Source organism: Lynx canadensis, chromosome B3, assembly GCF_007474595.2.
Source record: "Lynx canadensis isolate LIC74 chromosome B3, mLynCan4.pri.v2, whole genome shotgun sequence".
Taxonomy (NCBI): domain Eukaryota; kingdom Metazoa; phylum Chordata; class Mammalia; order Carnivora; family Felidae; genus Lynx; species Lynx canadensis.
In genome coordinates this window covers 27,883,190-27,899,538 of record NC_044308.2, presented here as the reverse complement: position 1 = coordinate 27,899,538, position 16,349 = coordinate 27,883,190, and the positions used below count along the sequence as shown (strand labels likewise).

General features: G+C 39.6%; 1 protein-coding gene across 2 annotated transcripts in view; it reads left to right on the top strand.

Moving 5' to 3' along the window:
* Positions 1-6,925: 6,925 nt before the first annotated feature.
* Positions 6,926-16,349, top strand: part of CYFIP1 (cytoplasmic FMR1 interacting protein 1) — a 133,933-nt gene continuing 124,509 nt past the window's right edge. Inside the window, exon 1 of one of the 2 annotated variants that reach the window (XM_030317599.2) lies at positions 6,926-7,051. The gene's annotated coding sequence lies outside the window, so the exon portion shown is untranslated. The remainder of the gene's footprint in view (positions 7,052-16,349) is intronic. The other variant, XM_030317600.1, reaches the window with a different exon arrangement.

Below are 16,349 nucleotides of genomic sequence, written 5' to 3'. Positions count from 1 at the left end.
ATTCTCATTTTGTTCATATAACAATATATCAATGTATGCTTATATTGTGTTTTCCTGATTTCCTTTAGTTCTCTGTATGTGTTCTAATTTAGCGCATCAAGCATATTTGAGGTAGTTGTTTCAAAGTCTTTGTCAAGTAAGTCTGAAACCTGTGTTTCTTTAGAGTCAGTTTCTGGAGATTAATTTTGTTCCTTTGGATGGGTCATGTTCCCCTGCTTCTTTGTATGCCTTGTGATATTCTGTTGAAAATTAAGCATTGAAAAAACAGGTACCTCTCTCAGTCTTTGCAGACTGACTCCATGCAGTGGAAGACATTCACTAATCATTGCAAGTGAAGACTTAAGGCATGTATCATTCTTCATTCTTGGGGTGTGTGAATGCTTCCCCCCCCCCCATACCCTATATACACAGCTGCTTTTAAAATGTCTTGTTTCCCTAAGAGTCTCAACCTCAGGGCTTTAGATGTTCTATTGTATTCCTCTATGCATAATTAATCTCTAGGTCTGAAATTCCCTACAGCTCTCCACCATGCTCTGACATCCACCACTGCTTTCATCAGCCTCCAACCTGATATTCAAATTAATCCACCATTCCTGTCATCACTGTGAGCCAAGCAAGACAAAAAACAATCTCTCTAAAAACCCCCAGACAAGTCAGAACATTGCAGACAACTCCCACTTTTTTCCTTTCATCCTAAGGGAGGGACCAGAAATTGAGTGGCTTCCTCCTAAATCAGACCGGGTGGTGGGGGGGAGGAAGGGTAGTAGGCAAGGGTGATCAAAAATGCCATGAAATTTTTGTTTGGAATATTTTCAGTATAACTTTTTCTTCGTGCATTTGTTTAGTTGCTGCAGATTACTAACTGGTTTCTAGAGTACTCACAAAGCTACTTTGGTAAGCTACTGGGTGGCTTATAAACAACTTGATGTTTTTGTGGGAGAACAAGGGTTTAGGGTTTCCTACTCTGTCATTTTGCTCACACCAACCAACACATTATCTTTTCTATGTGGTAAAATTATGTAATAATCTTGAGATTCATCCATTTTGTGATAATGCTTCCATCATTCTTTCCTTTTTATTAGTGTTATTCCATTGTATGAATATAGCACGATTTATCCATTTTTCCTAGTTATGCACTTTGAGTTGTTTCTAGTTTTTGCTATTATGAATAAAACTCATAAGAATGTTCATGTACAGGGGCACCTGGGTGGGTTAGTCAGTTAAGCATCCAACTCTTGGTTTTGACTCAGATAGTGATCTCATGTTTCATGGGTTCGAGCCCCACATTGGGCTCTGCGCTGATGTGAAACCTGCTCAGGATTCTCTCTCTTCCTCTCTCTCTGCCCCCTCCCTCCCTCATCTCAAAAATAAATAAATAAACTTTAAAAACAAAGAATTTTCACGTACAAGTTTTTGTGTAGAGATACATTTTCATATCTCTTGGGTAAATACATAGAAGTAGAATTATTGTACCATTGTGTACATGTATGTTTTTATAAGAGATATCCAATATGATTTCTTTTTTGAAGTGTCCTGTTTTTATTGGGTTGTCATTTTACTGTTGATTTGTAGGAGTTCTTTGTATACTCTGGATATAACTCCTTTGTCAATTACATGTATAGCAATATTGTCTTCTAGTCTGTGCCTTGGCATTTCATTCTCTTAACATTGCCTTTTGATGGGAAGTTATACAATTTTGATCCAATCAATTTATCATTTTTTCCTTAAAGATATTGATGAAAGAACCTTATCTGTTCTAAGAAGTTTTTGCCTATGTCTACCATGTCTACCACAAATTTTGAAATTATTCTTTTATGTTTTCATCTAGAAGCATTGTATCTATCTTTTAGATTTCACATTTAGATCTATGATCCATATTGAGTTAATTTTTGCATATGGTGTGTGCAAGGGGAAGGTTCAGTGTTCCCCCCACATGGTTATGCAGTTATTTAGCACCTTAAAAAAATCCTGTCTATTTCTCATCTCATTGAATTACTTTGGCACCTTTACTGAATATCAACTGACCATACCGTTGTGGGCTTGTCTTAGTCCATTTGGACTGCTATAACAGAATACCATAAACTGGGTGGCTTATAAACAACAGGATTTTAATTCTCAAAGTTCTGGAGGCTGGGAAGCTCAAGATCAAGGTGCTGACAGATTCAGTGTCTGGTAAGAGCCTACTTCCTGGCTCATAGACCTGTAACCTCACATAGTGGAAGGGATGAAGAACTCTCTGGAGTCTTTTTTCTAAGGACACAAATCCTATTCATGAGGGCTCTACCCTGATGGCCTAATCACCTTCCAAAAGCCCCACTTGTAAATCCCAACACATTGGGGATTTGGTTTCAACATATGAATTTTGGAGGGACACAAATATTCAGTCTACAGCAGGACTTATTTCTCACTATTCTGTTTCATTGATCTATTTGTATATCCTCATGCCAAGACCATACTTTTTCTTTTTTCTTTTTGACAAAGAAAGAGTAGCATAAATATGTTACAGTAGTTGTATTAAAGTCCTTCCCTACTAACTCCAGTATCTCAGTCATGTTGAGATCTATTTCTCTTGGCCTATTTTTTTTCTTCATTAATTTCTTGATTTCTTGTGGGTTTTGTTTGTTTTTTTACTTGTTTTTTGTTTTGCTTTGTTTTGTTGCAGTCTTGGCATTTATGACTATATACCAAATATCACAAATGATTCATTGTAAAATTAGAAATATAGGTAAGAAATAAATTTCTCACCACGAGACATTATTTTATAATTAGGATGACCCAGGTATTTCAGACTATGTGAGTTATGCTGTGTATTACCAATATAATGGAAACTATCATTTGAATGACATTTCAAATCTTTGTATTTTTTTCTAGTAATCAATTGCTGATCATCTTTACTATGGCCGTGTTAATTATATACATACTATATATACATATAAAATCTTGGATTATAATTAAAAATTATATAAACTGGGCACTTACAGTTTGTTTTTGTTTTTTCCCAATGATTTCCTCACCCAGATTTCCCACTGGTTTTTCTTTATCTTTCTTTCTTTCTTTAATTAATTAATAAATTTTTAATTTACATCCAAGTTAGCATATAGTGCAATTATGATTTCAGGAGTAGATTTCGGTGATATATCCCCTGTGTATAACACCCAGTGCTCATCTCAACAAGTGTCTTCCTTAATGCCTCTTACTCATTTAGCCCATCTCCCCATCCACAACCCTTCCAGCAACCTTCAGTTTGTTCTCTGTATTTAAGTCTCTTATACTTTTCCCCCTCCTTGTTTCTATATTATTTTTGCTTCATTTCCCATATGTTCCTCTGTTTTATATCTTAAAGTCCTCATATGAGTGAAGTCATATGATATTTGTCTTTCTCTAATTTTGCTTAGCATAATACCCTCTAATTCCACCCACATAGTTGTAAATGGCAGGTTTTCACTCTTTTTGATTGCCAAGTAATACTCCATTGTGTGTATATGTGTGTATGTGTGTGTGTGTATTCTTTATTCATTCATCTGTCAATGGACATTTGGGCTCTTTCCATTCATACTTTGGCTATTGTTGAGCCAAGACCATACTTTTAAATACTGGGATTTTATACAATTGGTATTGTTTCTTCCTTGCATGTTTTATAGAATTCACTGCTGAAGCTATATAGACGTGGAGATTTTCTTTGAGGGAAGGTTTTAAATTAACGATTCAATTATGTTTCTTCTACCAATATGGAACCATTTATATTTTCTATTTTTTTGTGTGTGTCAGTTTTGGAAAACCGTGTTTCCAAAAATTTGTGTTTCTTCTGTATTATTAAATTATTTCCTTGAAGTTTTTCATATACTTCTTTTTAATACCTTTTTATTTTTTTATCAGAAACTATTGGTGTTTCCCTTTTTATTTTTGAAGTTGGTAATTTATATTTTTCTAAAATCAATTTTGCTAGGGTGTAACAATTCTATTAATTTTTTTTTCTTTCAAGCAAGCTCTATGCCCAATGTGGGACTTGAATGCACAACCCTGAGATCAAGATTTGCACATTCCACTGACTGAGTCAGCCAGGTGCCCCTCTAAAAGTTTTTTTAAAAGTAAGCTTTTTTGCTTGGTCATCTCTCTTCTAGTTCATTGACCTCTGCCCTTATCTTTATTATTTCTTTCATTTTTATTTTCTTTGGATTTCATTTGCTTTTCTTCCCCCTAACTTTTTTGAGGTAGACATTTAGATAATTGATTTTAAACCTTTCTTGTTTTATAATATATGTATTTCATATATAAACTTTACCTCTGAGAATTCATTTAGCTGCATCTTGCAAATTTTAATGTTGTTTTTCATTATTAGTCCTGCATATTTATTTATTTTTTTTTTAAATTTTTTTTTTCAACGTTTATTTATTTTTGGGACAGAGAGAGACAGAGCACGAATGGGGGAGGGGCAGAGAGAGAGGGAGACACAGAACCGGAAACAGGCTCCAGGCTCTGAGCCATCAGCCCAGAGCCCGACGCGGGGCTCGAACTCACGGACCGCGAGATCGTGACCTGGCTGAAGTCGGACGCTTAACCGACTGCGCCACCCAGGCGCCCCAGTCCTGCATATTTAAAATTTCCATGTGATTTCTTATATGATCAAAGGGATATTTACAGGTGTATTATTTCATTCTCTAATAGTTGAGCATTTAAAGTTATAATTTTGTTATTCCTTTTTAGTTTAATTCCATGGTGGTCAGAGAAGGTACTATATGATTTCAACCCTTTGAAATCTGTTGAGATTTGTTTTACTTCCTAGCATAGGGTATGTTTTGCGAATATTAAGTATTTGAAAACTTTCATTCTTCTCACTAGTACCGGGAGGGTTCAGTATAAAGGTTTTGAGCATCTTTTATTGAATGCAATGTATTCTGTATTCTGTATTGTGAAGGTAATATTTAGGTCAAATAGGTTAGTTGCTTTATTTATTTATTTATTTATTTATTTATTTATTTATTTATTTAAATATTTGTTTGCTTAAGTAATCTCTATCCCCAATGTGGGACTTGAACTCATGCCCCCAAGACCAAGAGTCACATGCTCTTCCAACAGAGCCAGCCAGGCACCTTCACTAATTGTTTAAAAAATTTTTCTGTATCATTATTTATTTTTGTGTCTGCCTGTTCTGTCAGTTATGAGGAGAGAATTAGGATCTCTAATTATGACTGTATATGTTCATGTTTCTTCTTCTGATTCTATCAATTTTCCCAAGCATTCTAAAATTTATTTGGTGCATACATACTAAAAAAAAAGTTTTTTTCTTAATGAATTGATCTCTTTATCTTTATCAAATGTCCCTTTTTATTGCAGGTGACTCTGTCTTTAAGTCTTTGATATTAACATAGTGATGAAAACTTTTTTATGATTGTTATATAAATGGTAGATTGTTTTCCATCTTTTTAATTTCAACCTCTTTGTCTATTTTAAATAGCATATATTTGGGATTTGTTTTTATTCAGTGTAACAATTTAATTGGAGTGTTTAGTCCATTTACACTTAATGTAATTGATAATATGGTTGGATTTAAGCCTAACAGCTTGCTCTTTGTAACTGCTTATCTTATACGCTTTTTGCTTTTTTGCTGCCTTCTTTGGATTGAGCATATTTTAGCATTCTATTTTATTTCCTCTCTTGGTTTTTTATATATGCCCAATACACCTTGAATTTGTATTCTATCACTTCATCTACAGTGTAAAACAAAACAAAACAAAACCCTTTGGAATCTAACTTTGAGACTCAGCCCTGGACAGAGTGAAGTAGTAATCTGATTGAAAATGTGTGGCTGAGAACCAGAAGCTTACTTAAAGCCCATGTTTTGCAGGAGTGTTAGGGAGCTCCAGGAACTTCTATGAAAAATGTTCTCAGAATATTTAAACAACCGGTAGATTCTGGTCTAGTCAGGATACATTTGCTGTGACTTTTTGCATTATCCAGACAACAGCTGAAAGTAAATCTTTTGTGGTTTTCATAGTTAAGTGGCCAGATTTAGAATACTTGATGCCCATCATTATTGGGCATCCACTAGAACCACAATGTCGGTGGGTGGGTGAAGGGGAAGTGGGTAGGTGGGGTGCGTGGGGTGTTTAGGGCCGTTTTTTTCTCCTAAGCATGCTTGTGATACGCTCACTCCATTTACTGTTTCCACATGATTTGTTACTAAATTGGCCTCCGTCAAGATTGTCTTTTGGGAATTGTTCAAGTTTTCTTCTGCCAGCCATCCCCCGCCCCAGCCATTCCCCCAAGTCTGCACTTGCGTTTGCCCCTGGCTCAGAGAAGAGATGGGGTTGAACAGATATGATCACTGCAGGGTCTGATGGGGTCATTCTCCCCTAGTTGGCTGGGCTCTGGCGGTGTATACCTGTTGCACCCTGTACCTGGCCGCCTGCCATGCTCTGGCCTGCGGAGTACAGGTGTGCGCACCTTCTACATGGCAGTGGCGACGGAACGACGCGCCCTGAGTGTCCCGCCTTTTAGTCTTTTCTGCAGCTCATCCACCCACCGCCCTGATCCGATGGAGCCCTGAGGCAGGATGCGGGCCCCGCTCCTTTTCCTCCACGAGCCCGGAGGCTCCCACGGGGAAGCTTCACAGCAGTACTCCCCAGCTGTCCCACGCAGAGCTGAGGCAGGTGGCCCTCGGGGCTGTCCCTAGGAAGCACCTTAGGCGGCCGGAGGGCAGCGCAGCCAGGGTTTTTCTGTTGCCTCCTTCCTGTCCATTGGCGTCGGGCGTGGGCGGGCCGGCTGGATGGGGGGGGGGGGGGGGGGGGGGAGCGAGCAGGGGCTGTGGGCGGGGGGCGGGGGGGGGGGGCGGTGCACCGCACAGAGGAGAGAGCTGCCAGAGCTGCGGCCCGAGCGCGGAGGGAGGAGCGCCAGGAGGAAGAGGCCGAGCCGGGAGAGCCCCCGCCCCGGGAGGAAGGGGAGGAGGCCGGGTGTTTCCTGGCGCATTCCCGGCCCGCCCGAGTGACTCACTCAGCCTGGAAACTCCCAGGGCCCGTCCGGGACCCCCGAGCCGCCGCCGCCGCTGACCCAGGTGAGGAAGGCTGCTGCCCCCGCCCAGCTCCATAAACCCTGTGAGGTCCAGGCGGCCCTCGGAACCGAGTCGGGCATTGCGGCGGCGGTGCCCGGCCGGGGCCCCGTGGGCGGCCAGGACTTGGTTCTCCGCGGCGCGGCCTCCCCGGCGGCGCGGCCTCCCGGGATCGCTTTGGCCCACGGACGCCTGTTTCCGTGCCTTCGAACCGCCAGTTCCAGCGCATCCCGGTCTATGCGCCCTTCGAAACCCTCACATTCCCGGCCCCAGCGCTCTCCGGCCCCTGACTCCTCATCCAGCGCCCCCGGCGCCTGCGCCCCGGCATTCCGGATCCCGACCCCCCCCCCCCCGCACGTGGCAGAGCTCAGTGGAGAGGGTATATTGGTGTTTTGTAGTTATTGTTGGAAAGTAAGGCGCAGACAGCTTGCAGTGAGATCGTGCGGCGAGACCTGAACCAGTTTTTGCTCATTTTGTGCCCCTATCTGAGGGAAGGAGGAGACACTGGCCAAGCGAAACCATTTTGCAGAATCTTGGAGACGAGTTTTAGGCTTTGTTAAGGCGCGGGGATTGTTACGTGGGCTGCGCTGTTCCTACAGCCATACTGAGTGTATTTTAAGGATGAAATACGTACGCTTAGTTTGCAGCACATTGTGGGTGTGAGAAAAAGGGTGAGAGGGTAATTTGGGAATGGGGTTTAAGGAGCGTTTTTTAAGCTGAGAGGCGTCCAGACCATGTCCACTTTAGTGTTATGTCTAAACAGTACAGATAGCAATTGCTATTAAACCTAGTGTTGGATGATCTGTGCTTCTGTGGGCGACTGAGACTTTGTAGTGTTTCTTTTCTAGTAGTAGAGGGTACTGTGTGCCACATTGGACGGTTTCTACTGCTTTGTGAGCCCAGTGGTATTTCTTGGCCTTTTTCTAATATTTCTTCAATGATTAGTGATTGAAGTAGCATTGATACCTGGTACTGTAGATCAGATTGCTGTGCTTGACCCCTGGTCACCAACTCTTGGTGATTGTGCAAGAAAATCCTGTCCAGGTTCATCAGCCAGAGGTGGCAGTTTCTGATGCTGTGTGCTGGAATGCCTGAACCATTGAGGGTCCCACCCCTGCTGTCCCTTATCCCTGCAGGTTGTTAGTGGTTTTCCGTGTGAAATGTAGATGTGCAGGCACAGAGCTGAAAAGAAATCACATTTTAAATAAACGGGGGACACAGCAAGTATGCATTTGTAGGAATTCAATAGGAATTTGGTGCTGTTTCATTCTCTGCTGCCTTTTCCCCCCTAGAGCATCATCTCTGTGACAGAGGCAAATAGAATTGTGGTGGAATACATTTCCTGTGTTAATACATATATACATGTGTTTGTGTGCTGATACGTCGCTCAAAGAAAATTTTCCTTTATTTTGGTATGTGTGTTTATTTGGATTTATTTTTAAATTTACATGCAGTAAAGTTATCTTTTTGGTGTATGGTTCAATGAGTTTTGACAAATGCGTAGTCATATGACTCCCATCACAATCAAGATACAGAGCAGTTCTGTCACCCGCCAAATTCCTTCAACTGTCTTTTTGTAGGCAGCCCTTCCTCCCATTTTCAACTCCCGGCAACCACTGAGTTGTTGTCCATTGTTACAGTTTTGCTTTTTCCAGAATGTCGTATACGGTCTTTGAGTCTGGCTTATTATTAGTTCACTTAGCACGATGAATTTGAGATTAATCCATTTGCTAGTTTATCCCCAAGGGGTAAAGACATGAAGGTTTGAAAAGTGTACGTTTAGGATACAGCCTGAGAGATTCAAGCAGTATTTAAAAAAAATTTTCTTTAATGCTTATTTATTTTTGAGAGAGAGAGAGAGAGACCGAGCTCGAGCAGGGAAGGGGCAGAGAGAGAGAGGGAGAAACAGAATCCGAAGCAGGTTCTAGGCTCTGAGCCGTCAGCATGGAGCCTGATGCGGCACTCGAACTCATAGACCGCGAGATCATGACCTGAGCTGAAGTCAGATGCTCAACTGACTGAGCCACCCAGGCGGCCTCAAGTAATATATTTTTTTAAGTTAATTTTATTTTTTTAAATTTACATCCAAATTAGTTGGCATATAGTGCAACAATGATTTCAGGAGTGGATTCCTTAATGCCCCTTACTCATTTAGCCCATCCCCCCTCCAACAACCCCTCCAGTAACCCTCTGTTCTCCATATTTAAGAGTCTCTTATGTTTTGTCCCCCTCCCTGTTTTTATATTATTTTTGCTTCCCTTCCCTTGTGTTCATCTGTTCTGTGTCTTAAAGTCCTCATATGAGTGAAGTCATATGATATTTGTCTTTCTCTGACTGACTAATTTCACTTAGCATAATACCCTCCAGTTCCATCCACGTAGTCGCAAATGGCAAGCTTTCATTCTTTTTGATTGCTGAGCAATACTACATTGTATGTATACATGTATTGTGTGTGTGTGTGTGTATACACACACACACACAACCACATCTTCTTTATCCATTCATCCATTGATGGGCAATTGGGTTCTTTCCATACCTTGGCTATGGTGATAATGCTGCTATAAACATTGGGGTGTATATGTCCCTTTGAACAGCACACCTGTATCCCTTGGATAAATACCTAGTAGTGCAATTGCTGGGTCATAAGGTAGTTCTATTTTTGGTCTTTTGAGGAACCTCCACACTTTTCCAGAGTGGCTGCACCAGCTTGCATTCCCACCAACAATGCAAAAGAGATCCTCCTTATCTGCATCCTCGCCAACATCTGTTGTTGCCTGAGTTGTTAATGTTAGCCATGCTGACAGGTAGGTGTAAGGTGGTGTCTCATTGTGGTTTTGATTTGTATTTCCCTGATGATGAGTGATATTGAGCATTTTTTCATGTGTCAGTTGGCCACTTGGATGTCTTCTCTGGAGAAGTGTCTATTCATGTCTTTTGCCCGTTTCTTCACTGGATTCTTTGTTTTTTTGGGTGTTGAGTTTGATTAGTTCTTTATAGATTTTGGATTCTAACCCTTTATCTGATATGTCATTTGCAATATCTTCTCCCATTCTGTCAGTTGCCTTTTAGTTTGGCTAATGGTTTCCTTTGCTGTGCAGAAGCTTTTTAGTTTGATAAGATCTCAGTCGTTCATTTTTGCTTTTGTTTCCCTTGCCTCTGGAGACATGTTGAGTAAGAAGTTGCTGCGGGCAAGATCAAAGAGGTTTTCGCCTGCTTTCTCCTCAAGGATTTTGATGGCTTCCTGTCTTACATTGAGGTCTTTCATCCATTTTGAGTTTATTTTTGTGTATGGTGTAAGAAAGTGGTCCAGGTTCATTCTGCATGTCGCTGTCCAGTTTTCCCAGCACCACTTGCTGAAGAGACTGTCTTTATTCCATTGGATATTCTTTCTTGCTTTGTCAAAGATTAGTTGCCCATATGTTTGTGGGTCCATTCCTGGGTTCTCTATTCTGTTCCATTGATCTGAATGTCTGTTCTTGTGCCAGTACCATACTGTCTCTTGATGATTATAGCTTGTAGTATAGCTTGAAGTCCGGGATTGTGATACCTCCTGCTTTGGTTTTCTTTTTCAAGATTGCGTTGGCTATTCGGGGTCTTTTCTGGTTCCATACAAATTTTAGGATTATTTGTTCTAGCTCTTTGAAGAACGCTGGTGTTATTTTGATAGAGATTGCATTGAATATGTAGATTGCTTTGGGTAGTATCGATATTTTAATAATATTTGTTCTTCCTATCCAGGAGCCTGGAATCTTTTTCCTTTGTGTGTGTGTGTGTGTGTGTGTGTGTGTGTGTGTGTGTGTCTTCTTCAATTTCTTTCATAAGCTTTCTATAGTTTCAGTGTATAGATTTTTCACCTCTTTGGTTAGATTTATTCCTAGGTATTTTATGGGTTTTGGTGCAACTGTAAATGGGGTCGATTCCTTGATTGTTGGTGTATAGGAATGCAACCGATTTCTGTGCATTGATTTTATATCCTGCAGCTTTGCTGAATTCATGAATCAGTTCTAGCAGTTTTTTGGTGGAATATTTTGGGTTTCATCTGTGAAGAGTGAAAGTTTGACTTCCTCCTGGCTGATTTGGATGCCTTTTATTTCTTTGTGTTGTCTGATTGCAGAGACTAAGACTTCCAGTACTGTGTTGAATAACAGTGGCGAGAGTGGACATCCCTGTCTTGTTCCTGACCTTAGGGGGAAAGCTCTCAGTTTTTCCCCATTGAGGATGATATTAGCATTGGGTCGTTCAAATATGGCTTTTATGATCTTGAGGTATGATCCTTCTATCCCTACTTTCTTGAGGGTTTTTATCAAGAAAGAATGCTGTATTTTGTCAAATGCTTTCTCTGCATCTGTTGAGAAGATCATACGGTTCTTGTCTTTCTTTTATTGATGTGATGAATCATGTTGTTTTGTGGATATTGAGCCCGCCCTGCATCCCAGGTATAAATCCCACTTGGTTGTGGTGAATAATATTTTCAATGTATTGTTGGATCCGGTTGGCTAATATCTTGTGGAGGATTTTTGCATCCATGTTCACCAGGGAAATTTGTCTATAGTTCTCCTTTTGAGTGGGGTCTCTGTCTGGTTTTGGAATCAGGGTAATGCTGGCTTCAGAGACAGAGTTTGGAAGTTTTCCTTCCATTTCTATTTTTTGGAGAAGTTTCAAGAGAATAGGTGTTAACTCTTCCTTAAATGTTTGGTAGAATTCCCCTGGAAAGCCATCTGGCCCTGGAGTCTTGTTTTTTGGCAGATTTTTTATTACTAATTCGATTTCCTTAACTGGTTATGGGTCTTTTCAAATTTTCTATTTCTTCCTGTTTCAGTTTTGGTAGTGTAATATGTTTCTACGAATTTGTCCATTTCTTCCAGATTGCCCATTTTGTTGGCATATAACTGCTCATAATATTCTCTCATTGTTTTTATTTCTGTTGTGTTGGTTGTGATCTCTCCTTTCATTCTTCATTGTATTTATTTGGGTCCCTTTTTTTTTTTTTTTTTTTTTTTTTTTTTTTTCCAAACTGGCTAGTGGTTTATCAATATTGCTAATTCTTTCAAAGAACCAGCTTCTGGTTTCATTGATCTGTTCTACTGTTTTTTTTTTTTTTTTGGTTTCAATAGCATTAATTTCTGCTCTAATCTTTATTATTTCCTGTCTTCTGCTGATCTTGGGTTTTATTTGCTGTTCTTTTTCCAGCTCTTTAAGGCATAAGGTTAGGTCATGTATCTGAGATCTTTCTTCCTTCTTTAGGAGAGCCTGGATTGCTATATACTTTCCTCTTATGACCGCTTTTGCTGCGTCCCAGAGGTTTTGGGTTGTGGCGTTATCATTTTCATTGGCTTCCATGAACTTTTTAATTTCCTCTTTAACTTCTTGGTTGGCCCATTCATTCTTCAGTAGGGTGTTCTTTAGTCTCCAAGTATTTGTTACCTTTCCAAATTTTTTCTTGTGGTTGATTTCGAGTTTCATAACGTTGTGGTCTGAAAATATGCACGGTATAATCTTGAGTAATATTTTTAAGTCATGAAAAGAATGATAAAACTTCCAGTTATTAAAAAATTGAAACCATACAGAACTCTGTGTGTGTGTGTGTGTATATATATATAAATATATATATATATTATACATAACATATATAATACATATATTTTAAGTTTACTTATTTATTTTGAGAGAGAGAGTGTGCAAGCAAGGAAGGGGCAGAGAGAGAGGGAGAGAGAGAATCCCAAGCAGGCTTTGTGCTATCAGTGCAGAGCCCAATGCGGGGCTTGATCCCATGAACCATGAGTTCATGACCTAAGCCAAAACCAAGAGTCGGACACTTAACTGACTGAGCGACCCAGGCACCCCCAGAACTATATATATTAAAAGTGAAATTTCCTCAGTACTTCTGTGGTACTATATAGCCTTTTCTGTACATACACATAGTTTTTGTTTTTTTGTGTGTGTTCTTTTGGTAACATAATGAGATTATATTGCATATATCACTGTACCTATCCATTTGATGATTTTGGCTCATTTAAAGATCTTGGAGATATTTATATGTTGGCATACACAGTGTATATACACAAATTTTCCTTCATTCCTTTTTAATATCTGTATAGTGTTCCATAACATGGACATATTATAATTTATATAATCAGCTTATTAATTGACATTGTTGTTTCACATTTGTCACCACCATAGTCAATACTTTTGTTTCTGTCTTTGTGCACATACTCAGGCTTATCATTCTGGAAGTGAGTTTGGGTTTAAATAATACCTTGAGTACCTATGCTCCAGCAATGTTCTAAGCCAGGGTTATTTTTCCTATAAAGGTCCAGAGAGTGAATATTTATCACAACTACCTCATTCCACTGTTGTAACATCAAAGCGGCATAGACAATATATAATGAGAGTGTGGCTGTGTTTCCATAAAAGTTTAATTACAGAAACACCAGTGTGGCTAACTCTAGTTCTGGGTACTTTACATACTACGTATCCTTGCAGCCCTCAAATGTAGGTGCAGTTATTAGGCCCACTTTATGGATGAGAAAATTGACAAAGAGAAATGAAGTATGTGTCCAAGGTTATGTGCCTGGTAAGTAGCAGAGCCAGCATCTGACTGCATACATCAAGTTGAAAATGAGAAAGAAGCTGCCCCAAATACCTTCCCCAAAATGTTAGATCCTAGGACCTGACCCTCACACACACTTACTGAATCACTCGCTTATGATTCTTTTAAGGCAATATGCTTACTCAGCACTCCAGGAGCACTTGCCTTCCCACTCCTCAGATGGGCCAGTGTTCCCTTTGTCCCTCTCACTGTGTGACTGTGTCCTGGCTTTTGATTTGTGTTTCACTAGCATCACCTTATAGAGAGGTCAGCTCAGTGTCTGGGACCACCCAGCTACCCAGTGGTAGGAAAGACAGACTTGAGCAGGTGAGATCAAGCTGGGTCCTGGCAAGTCTGCTGCTTTGAGTTGTTGATGTCTGCTCCAATATCATTACATGAGCCCAGGTGGGCACATTGGTTGGCCTGCCTTGACTCATTTTCCTTCTTTGGAGTCATGGGGAAAGTACCTATTAGATTGTTACGAAGATCAAATGAGATAGTACAGGAAAAATTCTGTAGAAGGGACAGCTACTATTAGTGCTATGTTTTCTAAAGCTTGTATATTAGAAAAAAATTTATTTTATAACAGTGTGAAGTTTTTTTTTTTTTTTTTTTAAATTTTTTTTTTTCAACGTTTATTTATTTTTGGGACAGAGAGAGACAGAGCATGAACGGGGGAGGGGCAGAGAGAGAGGGAGACACAGAATCGGAAACAGGCTCCAGGCTCTGAGCCATCAGCCCAGAGCCTGACGCGGGGCTCGAACCCACGGACGGCGAGATCGTGACCTGGCTGAAGTCGGACGCTTAACCGACTACGCCACCCAGGCGCCCCAAAAGTGTGAAGTTTTAAGTAACTAACCTGTCTCCTCTACTTTTATTGTTTTTGCAACCAAAATTTAGCCAGTTCTTAGCAGCCCCAGGTATAGTATGGATTAATTACATCTACATAATGTAAGAACTTTAGGCATTTCAGTAAGGACAGAAAAAGAAAAAAAAGGCATAGAAGTTGGCAGGGAAAATGAAACTGTCCCTTATTTGCAGATGACATGATGATCTGTACAGAAAATCCAAGGCATCTATGAGAAAACTATTAGGACTAGTAAGTGAGATTAGCAAGGTCACAAAATGCAAAGTCAATACATGTAAGTCAGTCATTCTGTATACTAGCAACATACGATTAGAAAGTGACATTTTAAAATACCATATTCAGGGGCACCTGAGTGGCTCAGTTGGTTGAGCAACCGACTCTTGGTTCAGCTAAGGTCCTAATTCCAGGGTTGTGGGATTGAGCCCTTCTGGGCTCTGCGCTGAACGTGGAGGCTGCTCGAGATTCTCTCTCTCCCCACCTTGTATTCTCTCTCTCTAAAAATAAACATAAAAAATAAAATAAAATACCATTTTCAGTAGTTTAAAAAAAATCAAATACTTAGATATAAATCTAAAAACACAGGAACTGTATCCTGAAAATGACAAAATGCTGATGAGTGAAACAAAGATGATGTAAATAAATGGAGAAGCATACTATGGTCCTGAGTTGGAACACTCAACGTGGTAAAGATGTCAGTTCTCTTCAAATTGATGTATAAGTTTAACACAAGTCCAGTAAGATATCTCAGCGAAAAAATATTTTAAACAAGTTATTGAGGTATAATGTACATAATTTATTTACTTTAAGCATACAGTGATTTATAGTAGATTTACAGGGTTGTGTAGCCATCACCATAATCCGGTTTTAAAACATACTTTTCACTCCAGTAAGATTCCACGTGATCTTTTATAATCCCCATTTCTAACCCAGCTCTAGCTAATTGCTAATTTACTTTGTCTTCTATAGAGTTGCTTTTTCTGATCATTTAACATAAATGGAAGTATACAGTTTGTAGTTTTTATGTGTGGCTTCTTTCATTTAAAATACTGTTTTTGGAAGTTCATTTCTGTTGTAGCATGTATCAGTATTTCATTCCTTTTTAGTACATTTATATTGTTATGTAACCATCACCACTATTCATCTCCAGAACTTTTTCATCATCTCAAACGGAAACTCTGTGCCCATTAAACAAAAACTCCTCATTCCTACATTTCCCTAGCACCTGGCAACCACCATTCTACTATCTGTCTGTGAACTTGACTATTCCAGATATCTATATAAGTGCGATAATATAATATTTGTCCTTTTTTTTCTGGCTTATTTCACTTAGTAAGGCCATCCACTTTTATCATGTATTAGAATTTAATTCCTTTTTAAGGTTGAATAATATTTCCTTGTATGTATATACCATATTTTCTTTGTCCATTCATCTGTTGATGAACATTTAGGTTGTTTCCACCTTTGTCTGTTGTAGAATGCTGCTATGAACATGGATATACAGATACCTCTTTGAGATCCTGTTTTCAATTCTTTTGGGTATATCCCCAGAAATAGAATTGCTGGATTATATGGTAATTCAATGTTTAGTTTTTTTTAGGAATTGCTATACTGTTTAACACAGCAGCTGCACCAGCATTCCCATCAGCAATGTACAGGGGTTCCAGTTTCTTCACAACCACACTAACACTTGTTATTTTCTGGTTTGTTGGTTTGTTTTTAAACAAATATTTTTTGTATGTTTTACATTTTATTTATTTTTGAGAGAGAGAGAGAGAGCAGAAGTTGGGGAGAGGCAGAGGGAGAGGGAGACACAGAATCTGAAGCAGGCTCCAGGCTCTGAGCTGTCA